This window comes from Brachypodium distachyon, chromosome 1 (genome assembly GCF_000005505.3).
Source record: "Brachypodium distachyon strain Bd21 chromosome 1, Brachypodium_distachyon_v3.0, whole genome shotgun sequence".
Taxonomy (NCBI): domain Eukaryota; kingdom Viridiplantae; phylum Streptophyta; class Magnoliopsida; order Poales; family Poaceae; genus Brachypodium; species Brachypodium distachyon.
Genome location: NC_016131.3, coordinates 47,537,149 through 47,550,310, shown reverse-complemented (window position 1 = coordinate 47,550,310; position 13,162 = coordinate 47,537,149). Strand labels below are relative to the sequence as shown.

The 13,162-nt window shown below is 47.4% G+C and overlaps 1 non-coding gene across 1 annotated transcript; it reads left to right on the top strand.

The window, feature by feature from the left end:
* The first annotated feature begins 3,019 nt into the window (after window positions 1-3,019).
* Window positions 3,020-3,091, top strand: TRNAD-GUC. Its single transcript has one exon. It is a non-coding gene; the product is annotated as a tRNA-Asp (tRNA).
* The last annotated feature ends 10,071 nt before the right edge of the window (window positions 3,092-13,162 follow it).

Below are 13,162 nucleotides of genomic sequence, written 5' to 3'. Positions count from 1 at the left end.
TGTCTATATAAATGGAGGATGTCAACCCGGGAAAGGTTTCACGGCATTAGAACAAGACACATTCAACCTAGCTAGCCGTTGCCACCTCCATGCCCGAGCCGCTCCGTCGCACGTCGTTTCTCCCTGTATGAGTGGATACTTTGTGGGCATTCTGGCATTGCACCAGTGGCACTCGAGCGATTGATGCATCGAGCGTGATGCCTCGACTCCACTTCTGTTACGAGTTCATGTGTCAAGTTGTAACCCGGCCTCGTGTGCCCCAACAATATATAGACAATAACAAGCTTACAATAATTAAAAAATGATAGCAAAGTAGTCATTGTCAAAATCGTGACTCTCGTTTACATGTGAACACACGGAAACCTTTGCACTACCATGGAATAATAAAGACTAACTGTGACATAAGTCGGAATAGAGTTGACCATAACTTGAATTTTTGCACACATCATGTAGAAAATTTCATTTGTATCTTGTTGAGTTGATTGAAAAGGACTATGACTTTTATGAAATTGGAGTTCCGGTGAATTCTTGATAGAAGGGGGGGGGGGATCCGATGCCGTAATTCATTTTGAATTCCAAAAACGAACCTGGTTGGCTGGCAAGGAATTGTCCACGGGAATTCAATCTCAAATTCCATGAAATTGCACCGTAACTAACCCCAATTCCTCTCCAAAAGCCATCATTTCTTTGCAATTGTCCCTCACTCTAAATCCATGTGGTAGGCAAATATGATTTTAAAAAAAGGAATTCAAATTTAACCAAATGAAATCCTATCAAAAGTTTGATTTCATGTTGCCAAATGGGTTGTTAGAGGAATTCAGAATTTCGCCTGGTATCAGTTTCTAGAAAAGGAGAAAAAAAAATCACGCACTCGTTTCCATTGTCCTCTACCCTAATCACAGCTTGTGTCTCGCGGTCTCCCAAACGACTCTCTAGCCTAGTGGTTAGAGGGTCTAGTAGCACCTCTTTGGTCTTGGGTTCGATTCCCGCGGGAGCGAATTTAGACCGAAGATTTAAAAAAATCCACTCGTCCTGCCCCACACCAAAGCACAGGTCTAAGGCCGGCGTATGCTGACGTGGGCCACGGTGCTGCTGTGTTTGGGTGGGACATGAGGTTCGGAGATTTTTTTCTAGTCCTGTGTGAGAAGGTTTTCTTCTTTCAACGATGCTCGGGGGTTTCTTCCCTCCAAAGGCTTAGTTTTTTTTTGTCTCGCGGTCTCGCCCGCGGGCCTAGGAGTATATGGCGGCACGAGCGCTGCCTTGGGCTATTGCATCGTGAGTTATATCACTATACGGTTGTTTGTTGGTTGTGATGCGTGTTTGATTGTTGAAACACGTGGTTTGAGAAAGGAGAATGAGCAGCCATTTCTTTTATTTTCCTTTCAAATGAGCGTATGTAGCTTTAGAATTTATGAATATTGATGCCCATCCAAAAGAGGTTGGCTAACGGGTCACTGCAGGTTGGTAAGGAATTTTGGTTGTGTGGTGGCATATGAGTAAATTCCTTTGTTCGATGGCATACTAACAAAATCAATCATTTGTCAACGGAAGATAATGAAACATTTTTCAAACTCATATGCATTTAGAAAATTATTAATATCGCTCAATGAATCTTCTTGACATTAGTAGAGCCAAAAGTGTGAAAAAAAATCTTATGGGTGGGATTAAAGCTCAAGTTATTCCTGACTGACAAGTTGATTTCTGCTAAGGTGTGTATGCGGTGGAAACCATCTTTATAGTGAAAACACCGTGATAACCATTGTAAAAGGTTCATAATAATCTCAAAGATAGCATATGTTAGGAAAGTGATGTTTCATATATGGAAAAATATAATTGATACATGTGTGCCCTTTTCTTCTAGCCGGCGACGCGGGGGGCGGGGGAGGCATTCCACAATCAGTATGCAACAGGCATTTATCTTTTATCTCTACTCAGACTGTTTAACTGGTTTACGATCCGTTTTTACAATCGACTCCGTATCGACGAGTAGGACAAAAGTAGATCTCTTATGAATTTGTTTCTACAACCTTTTTCCGACCATGTTTGTGACCACCCTATAGTTCTTGAGTTATCACAGCGTCGAGACCGAGTTATCGTCCGGTACCTTTTTGTCGATAGATGGGTAATCCACAAATGTTCTCATCGTTCATAGATACCACCTCATAGTTCTCAAGTTATCATAGTGTATAGATACCGAATTACCGCCCGTAACTTTTTTGTTGGGTAATCCACATTTCACTAGGCGGTAACTATTGTACGTATTTTTTTTTCAAAACATATACAAATTGCATCTAATTTTGAAGCCCTCGTCGCGAAAACCTATGTGGCGAAAACGAATTTATGATTGAATTGCCCGGTCGTATATTTCTCTTCTTAATTTCTTCCAAATACAGTAGTGTTTTTATTTGAAATTTCAATATTTATGAAGATCACAAGTCCAACATATGTTTTACTTTAGGATTTTTTTTTTAATATAACTTATAAGCATCGTTTCTATGGAGTTTGCACTTTCGGGGTGGTTTTCACCTAATTTTTTGACTGTGTCGAACTAAAATATTTTAAAACCACAAACGTAGATGCGCCTCACTTCTTGTGGTAGAACAGAACGTCAATGCGAGGAGCCTTGGATTTTATGGTTTAATAAGGCTAGAGAAATTAACATAAATACAGATGGACCAAAAGAATGAAACACAAAGCATCTTACTGACAAAGAGAAGAACAAATTGCAATCTCGATAGGTCTGAAGATTATACCTCTTGAGAAGTAGCGCGGAGAGGAAAGAGGCAAGATAAATTTGTTGTGGTGGAAAACCAATGTGGTTGGTTACAGCGGCTGTGACAGCTTGACGAGATATCGAGTTTTAGAGGAGTGATTTTGAATTGAGGATCAGTAAGGAAAAAACCCTTGGGTTATAAATAAGGGGGCAGGGGTCAAAGATAGAAAGAAAAATTCGTCTGATCGAAGGAGTAACCAATGTCAAATTTAGTAATAAAAATAATATCTCATATATATCAATGAAGTCGTTGTAGTATAGTGGTAAGTATTCCCGCCTGTCACGCGGGTGACCCGGGTTCGATCCCCGGCAACGGCGATTTTTGTTATTGCCTGATTTTTGTCATGCTTTCGGCCCATCAGACATGGCCCATTCGCTGTGACGAGCTCGTGCTGAAGCCCTTCCCGACGATTTTGGTTGCTGCGTGATTTTGGCTTGCACCCTGAAAAGTTGTGTACTGTAGTAGTTCTAAGAAATTTTAAATACTAGCACAATACCCTTAGGTTGCTATGGGCTAAAAAGAATCTTCACTAAAAACAATTTTGCGCAATTATCTTAGATCATATAATCGATATTCGTTCTCATCTATTCGTAATCATACTACTAGCTGCGAGAGTGCACTGCTGGTTTATGCATTTAATATTCATATGCACGTGTCCGTGACATAGCTGGTTTATGCATTTATATGGGCCAGTTCTTTCCAGCTTCTCTGATTTATTCATTTATATCAGGTTTGTTAATTATATCCAAGTCTCTTGGGTTTTATTTAAAGACAGGCTAATTATTCAACCGTCAGATCTAGTTTATGCTTTAATATTTGGAATGATGATGAAGAGTTGAGACTGTGGATGTCATCCAAATAGTAATTCGACGACTCTGGTACGTCGACTAAGATTTTAATATATTTTCCTTAGAAATCAGACGTCTGAGATATAGTCACACCCTTTATATAGCTTTCATGTCCCAAAAGATAAAGTAAAATCTGGGAGCACACACATATCACCCTGTGCATTCGGTTTTTCGGTTCGGTTTATACGGTTTATACGGTTTTTCGGTTAATACGGTTTGTATACTTCGGCTTAATACGGTTACGTATAAAAACACGGTTCGGTTATAACCATTTGATTTTGGTTCGGTTTCGGTTATAACCCAATTAACCAAAGTTGATGCGAATTTTTGAGCGACACATAAATTTTTATACACATGTTTCTTCCTAAACAAAAAAACTTAAACGGTTTCAGTGCCTAGCTGGCTCAATTTGCTTCTGATATTGCTCAGACTAGAGAGGCTTGTTCAGAGACCCATATTGCACTATAGTCTAAAGAGGATGGCCCATGTTGCCCTATATCCGGCCCAACTGGCCAGGAAAAATGAAATGAAAATTGCAAGCGGAGGCACTCAAACTCATGACCAACAAGTCAACAAGAGTAGTACAAACCACTGGGGTAATGCTTCACATCTGTTAGCTAGCGCGTTATATCATTTATATTGATTCGGGTTTTTTTTGTTTTAACCGAACCGTTCGGATTCTAACCGAATCCGAATTGGTTCCGCTTTCTTGGAACCGGAACCGAAACCGAAAATTTCGGTTCGGTTTCAGGTATTTTTTTCTGGTTTTTGGTTTCCGCTTCGGTTTTGCACACCCGGTTTTCGGTTTCCGGTTCAGTTTTGGCCTGATCCAATTTCAGTTTTGCACACAAGAGCTTAACCAAGCCGAGAAGCAAACAACGTGGGCAAGTCTATCTCCATGGGCAGGGCCAACCAATCCAGGCAGTTCCGAAACCGATGCTCTTCCACGGACCCGGTTTCGACATCCACGCGTTGAATGCGCACAGACAGATCGTCGTCGGTGTTGTGGACGTTGATCAGTTGATGAGCAAATCGGCTCTTCTCCACCGGCCATATTTCTTCATTCCCATGGCGCCACCCTACCGCCGGAGGCTTCAGCTTCAGCTCCACCGCTCTCGTGCGGATCCAGCCGCCATCATAATCTCGTGCCCACGTTTCTAGCCGTTGGACGCCCCGTCAGCGGCGGCGCCGGCCGGGCACCAAAGCGGCTCTGAAATCTGTTGCCGCCAAGGATTCGGCTTGGTTTGCCGGCAACGAGACCTCCGTCAAGGATGCTTGATTGGTCTCGGCGCTCACCTCGAATGTGTAATATTTAAACGGGCCGGGAATGTCCTTTAAGCAGCCATGAACCAGTGCGCTACGCCACGGCACACGACGGCGTCCTTGCCGAGAAAAAACATGGCACAAGGGTCGCCGCCGCCCTGCCGGAGTTGGTCCAGGCACTCCCTCGGCGCGCTCCATCCGGCGTCGGTGGAGGAGAAGGTGTAGAGGTTCCACTCCTTGTCAGGGTCCCGCGTGTATGATCTGGTGTTGCACACGAGCGCCAGGACCTTGAAAAAGCAGGCTGCGGACGAGGACGCGTGTCGTCTCTGGTCGAAGCCGACGAGACAGGATGGGTGGTCCTCCGGCCAGCAGCGGCGTAGGAAAGAAGGGTCGGCGATGAGCGCTCGCCACCGCTCGCACGCCGCCGCGCAGCGGAACAGCGTGGCAGCGTCGGCGGAGACGAGCACGAGGATCTCGAGGACCACATCCTCCGGGAGCTCGCAGGAGCTAGCCGCCGCCGTGATCTCTGCCATCTCCGGTCAACTTCAACTATGTACGTGCGCACCTGTTCCGGGCGACCCGATTGATCAACGCAATATATATACACACATAGCTGCCACGTACGTGTCGTAGAGAGATCGACATGGTTTTCTTTGGGGACTCGTACGTCTTTGGAAGTTACTTCTCTCTACGGAGCAGACCGGCCAACGTACGCCCAAATTAAGCCCTGCTAATTACTTCAGTAATCCTCTTCCTCCCTGAATGAAAACATCTCCCGATCGAATTGGCCTTTCATTGGATTGTCTTGTTCATCTTCATCTTTTTTATTAGACTCCTGATCGTCTTATACTGTTTCCGTCTTGCATCTGTTTTGTTATTGTTGTTGTTGTTAATTTGGACTCCTCTTAGGATGCTTCTTTGTCTGAAACATGTAATTAGGCGTTGGTTAATTAATAAGGTGCAACATTGATTACATCTCACCTCACCACTTTAACACTTTTAACTAAGCTCGACAAGCTTGTCTGCCTCTGACCGTGACTATTGCCTATGGATCTATACCAATAGTAGGCCCAGCAAGGGGTTGGCCGCGCCCCCCTTGGGGTTCACCCCTGCCGGTACCACCGCCGGCCGGCCTCGGACCCGCTCTGGAGTCATTCGGGCAATCTCGGAAGAGATGTCCGATGTCGCTACAATTAAAGCAGGCCTCGGCAGCGCGGTGCTCCTCGTGGCGCTGCTCCCGCCGCTGCTTGATTCCTTGCAAAACGCGGCAACTCTGCGCGTCGTGGGTGGAGTTGCTGTGAATGGGGCAGCGGGGTGCGTCGCCCTGCTTCCCGCCAGCCTCTCCACCCGGCGAGGCCTTCTTCGCGGGCCTCGCGACGGGAGCCCCCGAGTCCGCAGCGAGGACTTGCTTCCCGCTACGCTTGCGGAAACTCTTCTTCTGCGAGCCCTCGCCAGGGCTCGCGGCAGCCCAGGCTGCCAACTCAGGCGCCTAGCGCCCTTCCTCGGCCATGGCGCACTTGTGCGCCAAGGCGTACAAGTCCTACGTCGTCCGGATCCGATGGGTGCTCAGCTTCTCGCGCATCTTGGGATCGCGGACATTGATGGCGAAGGTGTTGATAATGGCGGCCGCCTCCGCCTCAGGGATAGAATAGGAGAGGTTGGAGAAGCGGTTGACAAAGACCCGCAACGTCTCTCCCGGTTTTTGCACGATAGTGTGCAGCTCCGCCATGGTTCCCGGGCGCTTATAACCGCTCTGGAACGCGCTCACAAACTGCTCGCGCAGGTCTGCCCAAGTGGCGACGGACCCGGCGGGCAGATTAAGCAACCAGGGCGCTGATCCTTTCAAGATCATCGGGAACCAGTTCGCCCTGACCTTGTCGTTGGCGCCGATGGCATGCATGCCCAACGTGTAGGTCAGGAGAAAATCTTTGGGGTTAGCGGTCCCGTCGTACGTACCGAGCGCAGGCGATCAGAACTTACGGGGCCACGTCACCCGCCGCAGCTCGCGCGTGAACGCGGTGCAGCCGTCCTCGGGACCCACGTCTTCCTGCTCCTGTGGGCGCTGGCGCTCCACCTCGCGCCTGCGCCGGCGCTCCAAGCACGGGCGCAGATCCTCCTGCTGACGGGCATTCAAGATGCCACGCGCATCGCCCCCCGGAACAGTGGGCGATGAGTTCGAAGACCCCTCCGGGCCCCCGTCTCCTTGGCCTCGCTAAGGAGGGGGAGGGTTCTCCCCCTGTCGTGAGGCGGGTGGCGCGTCTCCGCGCTCCGGGTTCTGCCCGCGGCCGGAGCCTACCGGGGCGCCCTCGCCTTGCTGGGCGGCCAGGGCGAGAAGCGTTTCCAACTCCTCGCCCCACGTCTCGTGCGCCGGCGTCCCTTGCTGCGGCTCGTACCGCACCATGACGCGCGCGGCGACGATGGCTTCAGCCGGGGTTCGCACGGGGGGCAGCCGGTTTCCTGAACGGCTGCTTCCCGCCCTGGCCCCGGACGCCTCCGGGTGTGCAGGGTGCGAATCCCCAGGGGTTGCCCGTGACGCGGCGTGCTCCTGGTGCCGCTGCCGCAGGGCGTCCTCGCGCCGCGACTCAACACGCTGGCTAGCCCGAGCGACGCCGTGCGTGCTCGCCCGACTGCCCCCGGCACTGGGGGCAGCCGGTCCCCTCGGCCGAGGAGGCGGCGGGGGGCAGCTGCGTTTGCTGCACCCTCAAGGGCTCGAGGTTCTCCTGAGCCCCCGACTCGGGTCGCACGTCATGCGACCGCATGTGCGCCGCTGGGGCCTCACGCGGGTCTATGCGTGAGTCACCAGCCCGCTTGGGGGGCATGGTGACTAGACTCGTCGGCGAAGGAGAGCGAAGCCGACGCCGATGGAAACTTCTGCCGCCGGCGATCTCCGGCGTTGTCCACTCCCGTGCCCCCTACCTGGTCCGTCAGTTTTGACAATAGAATGATACGAAGGACACAAACATTTGGAGACATGAAGGATAAAAGTTAAACTTGCATGAAGTAAAAAAATTAGTAATGTAAATGTGTTATCCAAGTTATATGAATAGTTTGTCGGATTGGAGTTAATAGTGCATGCACACAATTGGATCAAGTCAACAATTCCATGATGCTACTGCAGCTATATGAGCCTCCATGAAAAGAACAAATAAATCATCGGAATTATGTTAGTGCCTGTCCAGATCAAAATATTTCCCATGCTTATGTATGTCGAAGAGAGCAACGAGTGCATAATCACCATGAGATTCTTCCTCTTTTTCCTACAAAAGATGAAATATGATGGATATGCATAAGATAAGATCACCGAGAGATTGGTATTTTCATGATGAAATATTTGCAGACCAGGAGTGACCATTTGCCAGCAGTATAGAAAATAGATGCCATCTGTTCAGTTCAATACTTATAGGAAGCAGCAATGACTCGTGAAATTACATCTAAAAAGTAAGTTATGGTAAGCTTAAAAGAGTTCCATAGAGAGAATCTTGTTGTGGACTTGCTTTGACCGCGAGTGATCATTTATCAGTAGTATAGAAAGAAATTCCCTTTAACTCCGCCTATGTTGCCTCAACATAGCCGGTCCCAAGCCCGAGTAAAGGAGGAGGGTTGTGATAGGCTTGGCGAGCCAACGTAAAAAACCCAGCCACTCTTATGGAGATGAAACCCAAAAGAATTTCGTTGGGGCGTAACCCTCTTAGCGACGCGCCATACCGGAACCCGGGTGTGGTGTCAAATGGGCAAGGGCCGGGCCGTCACCCCCTAGGTGGCGCGCCGTATCTTGATCTGGATACGGTGACAAGTGAGCAAGGATCGGGTCGTCGCATCCTTAGTGCCGCGCTACATCGACGCCCGGATGTAGTGGAAAATGAGCAAGGGTCTTCGCATTTGACTCGACGAGTGCGAAGGGTAAGGAAGCTAGCCGAGCCTAGGAGGATCCGCTTAGGTAGCTGGAACGTAGGGTCCTTGACAGGTAAGCTTCGGGAGCTAGTTGATACAGCGGTGAGGAGAGGTGTGGATATCCTTTGCGTCCAAGAAACCAAATGGAGGGGACAGAAGGCGAAGGAGGTGGAGGATACTGGCTTCAAGCTATGGTACACGGGGACGGCTACAAACAAAAATGGGGTAGGCATCTTGATCAACAAGAGCCTCAAGTCTAGAGTGGTAAACGTCAAGAGGTGTGGGGACCGGATTATCCTGGTTAAGCTGGTATTTGGGGACTTAGTTCTCAATGTTATCAGTGCATATGCCCCGCAAGTAGGCCACAATAAGAACACCAAGAGGGAGTTCCGAGAAGGCCTCGAGGACTTGGTTAGGAGTGTACCGAGTGGCGAGAAGCTCTTCATAGGAGGAGACCTCAATGGCCACGTGGGTACATCTAACACAGGTTTTGAGGGGGTGCATGACGGCTTTGGCTGTGGCATTAGGAACCAAGAAGGAGAAGATGTCTTAAGCTTTGCTCTAGCCTACAACATGATCGTAGCTAACACCCTCTTTAAAAAGAGAGAATCACATCTAGTGACTTTTAGTAGTGGTCAACACTGTAGCCAGATTGATTTCATCCTCTCGAGAAGAGAAGACAGAGGTGCGTGCCTAGATTGCAAGGTGATACCTGGGGAGAGTGTTGTCCATCAGCATAAGCTTGTGGTGGCTGATTTCCGCTTTCGGATTCGTGTCCAGCGGGATAAGCGTGCCAAAGTCGCTAGAACAAAGTGGTGGAAGCTCAATGGGGAGGTTGCTCAGGCGTTTAAGGAGAGGGTTATTAAGGAGGGCCCTTGGGAGGAAGAGGGTGATGCGGACAGTATGTGGATGAAGATGGCGACTTGCATTCGTAAGGTGGCCTCAGAGGAGTTTGGAGTGTCAAGGGGAAGTAGAAGAGAAGTTAAAGACACCTGGTGGTGGAATGATGATGTCCAAAAGGCTATTAAAGAGAAGAAGGATTGTTTCCGACGCCTATACTTGAATAGGAGTGCAGACAACATAGAGAAGTACAGGATGGCGAAGAAGGCCGCAAAGCGAGCTGTGAGTGAAGCACGGGGTCGGGCGTATGAGGACCTCTACCAACGTTTAGACACGAAGGAAGGCGAAAGGGACATCTATAAGATGGCCAAGATTCGAGAGAGGAAGACGAGGGATGTTGACCAAGTCAAATGCATCAAGGACGGAGCCGGCCAACTCCTGGTGAAGGACGAGGCGGTCAAGCATAGATGGCGGGAGTACTTCGACAAGCTATTCAATGGGGAGACAGAGAGCTCTACCATTGAACTCGACGACTCCTTTGATGATACCAGTAGGCGTTTTGTGCGGCGAATCCAAGAGTCTGAGGTCAAGGAAGCTTTAAAAAGGATGAAAAGAGGAAAGGCAATGGGCCCTATTGCATCCCCATTGAGGTGTGGAGAGACCTCGGAGACATAGCGATAGTATGGCTAACTAAGCTTTTCAACCTCATTTTTCGGGCAAACAAGATGCCAGAAGAATGGAGACGGAGTATATTAGTACCAATCTTCAAGAACAAGGGGGATGTTCAGAGTTGTACTAATTACCGTGGAATTAAGCTGATGAGCCATACAATGAAGCTATGGGAGAGAGTCATTGAGCACCGCTTAAGACGAATGACAAGCGTGACCAAAAATCAGTTTGGTTTCATGCCTGGGAGGTCGACCATGGAAGCCATTTTCTTGGTACGACAGCTTATGGAGAGATACAAGGAGCAAAAGAAGGACCTGCATATGGTGTTCATTGACTTGGAGAAGGCCTACGATAAGATACCGCGAAATGTCATGTGGTGGGCCTTAGAGAAACACAAAGTCCCAGCAAAGTACATTACCCTCATCAAGGACATGTACGATAATGTTGTGACAAGTGTTCCAACAAGTGATGGCGACACTGATGACTTCCCGATTAAAATAGGACTGCACCAGGGGTCAGCTTTGAGCCCTTATCTTTTTGATTTGGTGATGGATGAGGTCACAAGGGATATACAAGGAGATATCCCATGGTGTATGCTCTTTGCGGATGATGTGGTGCTAGTCGATGATAGTCGGACGGGGGTCAATAGGAAGTTAGAGCTTTGGAGACAAACCTTGGAATCCAAAGGTTTTAGACTTAGTAGAACTAAAACCGAGTACATGAAGTGCGGTTTCAGTACTACTACGCCCGAGGAGGAGGAGGAGGAGGTTAGCCTTGATGGGCAGGTAGTGCCTCAGAAGGACACCTTTCGATATTTGGGGTCGATGCTGCAAAAGGATGGGGACATCGATGAAGATGTGAACCATCGAATCAAAGCCGGATGGATGAAGTGGCGCCAAGCTTCTGGCATTCTTTGTGACAAAAGAGTGCCACAAAAGCTAAAAGGCAAGTTCTATAGGACGGCGATTCGACCCGCAATATTGTATGGCGCCGAGTGTTGGCCGACTAAAAGGCGACATGTTCAACAGTTAGGTGTGGCGGAGATGCGCATGTTGAGGTGGATGTGTGGCCACACAAGGAGGGACCGCGCCCGGAATGATGATATTCGAGATAGAGTTGGGGTAGCACCGATTGCAGAGAAGCTTGTTCAGCATCGTTTAAGATGGTTTGGGCATATCCAGCGCAGGCCTCTAGATGCTCCAGTGCATAGCGGACGGCTAAAGCGTGCTGGAAATGTCAAGAGAGGTCGGGGTAGACCAAACTTGACATGGGAGGAGTCCGTAAAGAGAGATCTGAAGGGCTGAAATATCACCAAAGAACTAGCCATGAACAGGGCTGCATGGAAGCTTGCTATCCATGTGCCAGAACCATGAGTTGGTTTCGAGTTTTTATGGGTTTCACCTCTAGCCTACCCTAACTTGTTTGGGACTAAAGGCTTTGTTGTTGTTGTTGTATAGAAAGAAATTCCCTTTGTCAAATTCAATCGACAAGAACTCATGAAGGTACTGTCTAGGAAATAAGTTACAAATAGCTTACCAGAATTCAAGGAATATTGTTGTTGCCTTGCTCTTCCCACCTTTCCGCTGGCACTCGTGGTCCAAAAATTAGCAAATTGATGGATCTAGCTAATGTCCTGAATTTGTAAAATTATAGTGTTATAAACAAATAAACAACAGAAAGAAAAGAAACAAAAGCAATTTTTCGCGCCGAAGAAGATGCCTTTACCATTATCTCTCGTTGGTCTTACCGTTGTCACAAAAAGGGCGATTTTAATAGACTGGAGCATCATGTTAGCTCGCCTCGCCCCTGCACTGTAACTTCCCCCAGTATAATTGTAACTTGTACATCCCTCTCTGTTTTTCTTTTTTTCCTTGTAAAGTTGTACTTTTGGTTTCTCGAGTGGAATAAAATGGTTCATTCTGGCCCGCTGTAGTTTCCGTCAATAAAAGAGATCTCTCAATAAAATCACTATTTTCATCCAGTTCACATGGGCCCACGAAATAACTAATGATCATAAATTAACAAAAATATCAACCACCATTTATTCACAAGGATTATAGCATCCAGAACTAACAAACTAAGTCTACCACTCTAGTTCCTAGCTACCCCAGCAATCCTCTTTGCATCTACCTTTGTAGAGTCTTCACTCTACCCAAATAGTTTATATTGAAGTACAAATCTCACTTGTTCCTTGGTGCCTTTGAAGATCACGAACTAAATGCAGCTTCATAATCTGTTTGAAGGGAATGTAGATCAGCAACTGCTTGCCCGATTACTGGCCAGGTACAAACTCTGTTTCTTTCCTATAACCCTGAAACCACCAATCATCAAAACAAAACCGCTTCTAAAATGAGCAAAATGAAATGAGTTTAAAGAGAATAGTGGATTTATGAATCACTACGCCATTGGTTTCCATAAGCATCAAACTTAATTAATTAGCCTGTCAATTTTCATAGAAGAAGAGTAATTTGTGGAGAATCTTACTATTTGGCAATGTTACTTACCTGACTAACATGGTCAAGGTTAATATGCCAAAGAATATAGCCACAACATTATCAGAAAACTTGAAAACGTAGTAGAACAACATTAGCACATTGGATAATAATTGTAATTATCATTAACCTGATTAAAAAAGAATTTTTCTGCAAACCTGCTTAATCTTTTTCCACCATTGGTAAGCATATCGGAGATTAGCGAGTAACCCAGTTGTTAATGTGTGATGAAATACAATGTACTGTCATATAACTTGACCCAAAATAATATGAATCAATGTGGCACGAGAGCCAACAAAATTTTCCTCATTCTTGTGATCCCATCTGGCTCTTTAAGTGTCCAACCTTGAATAGCCAGGAAGAGGCAAAATATCCATTCCATATC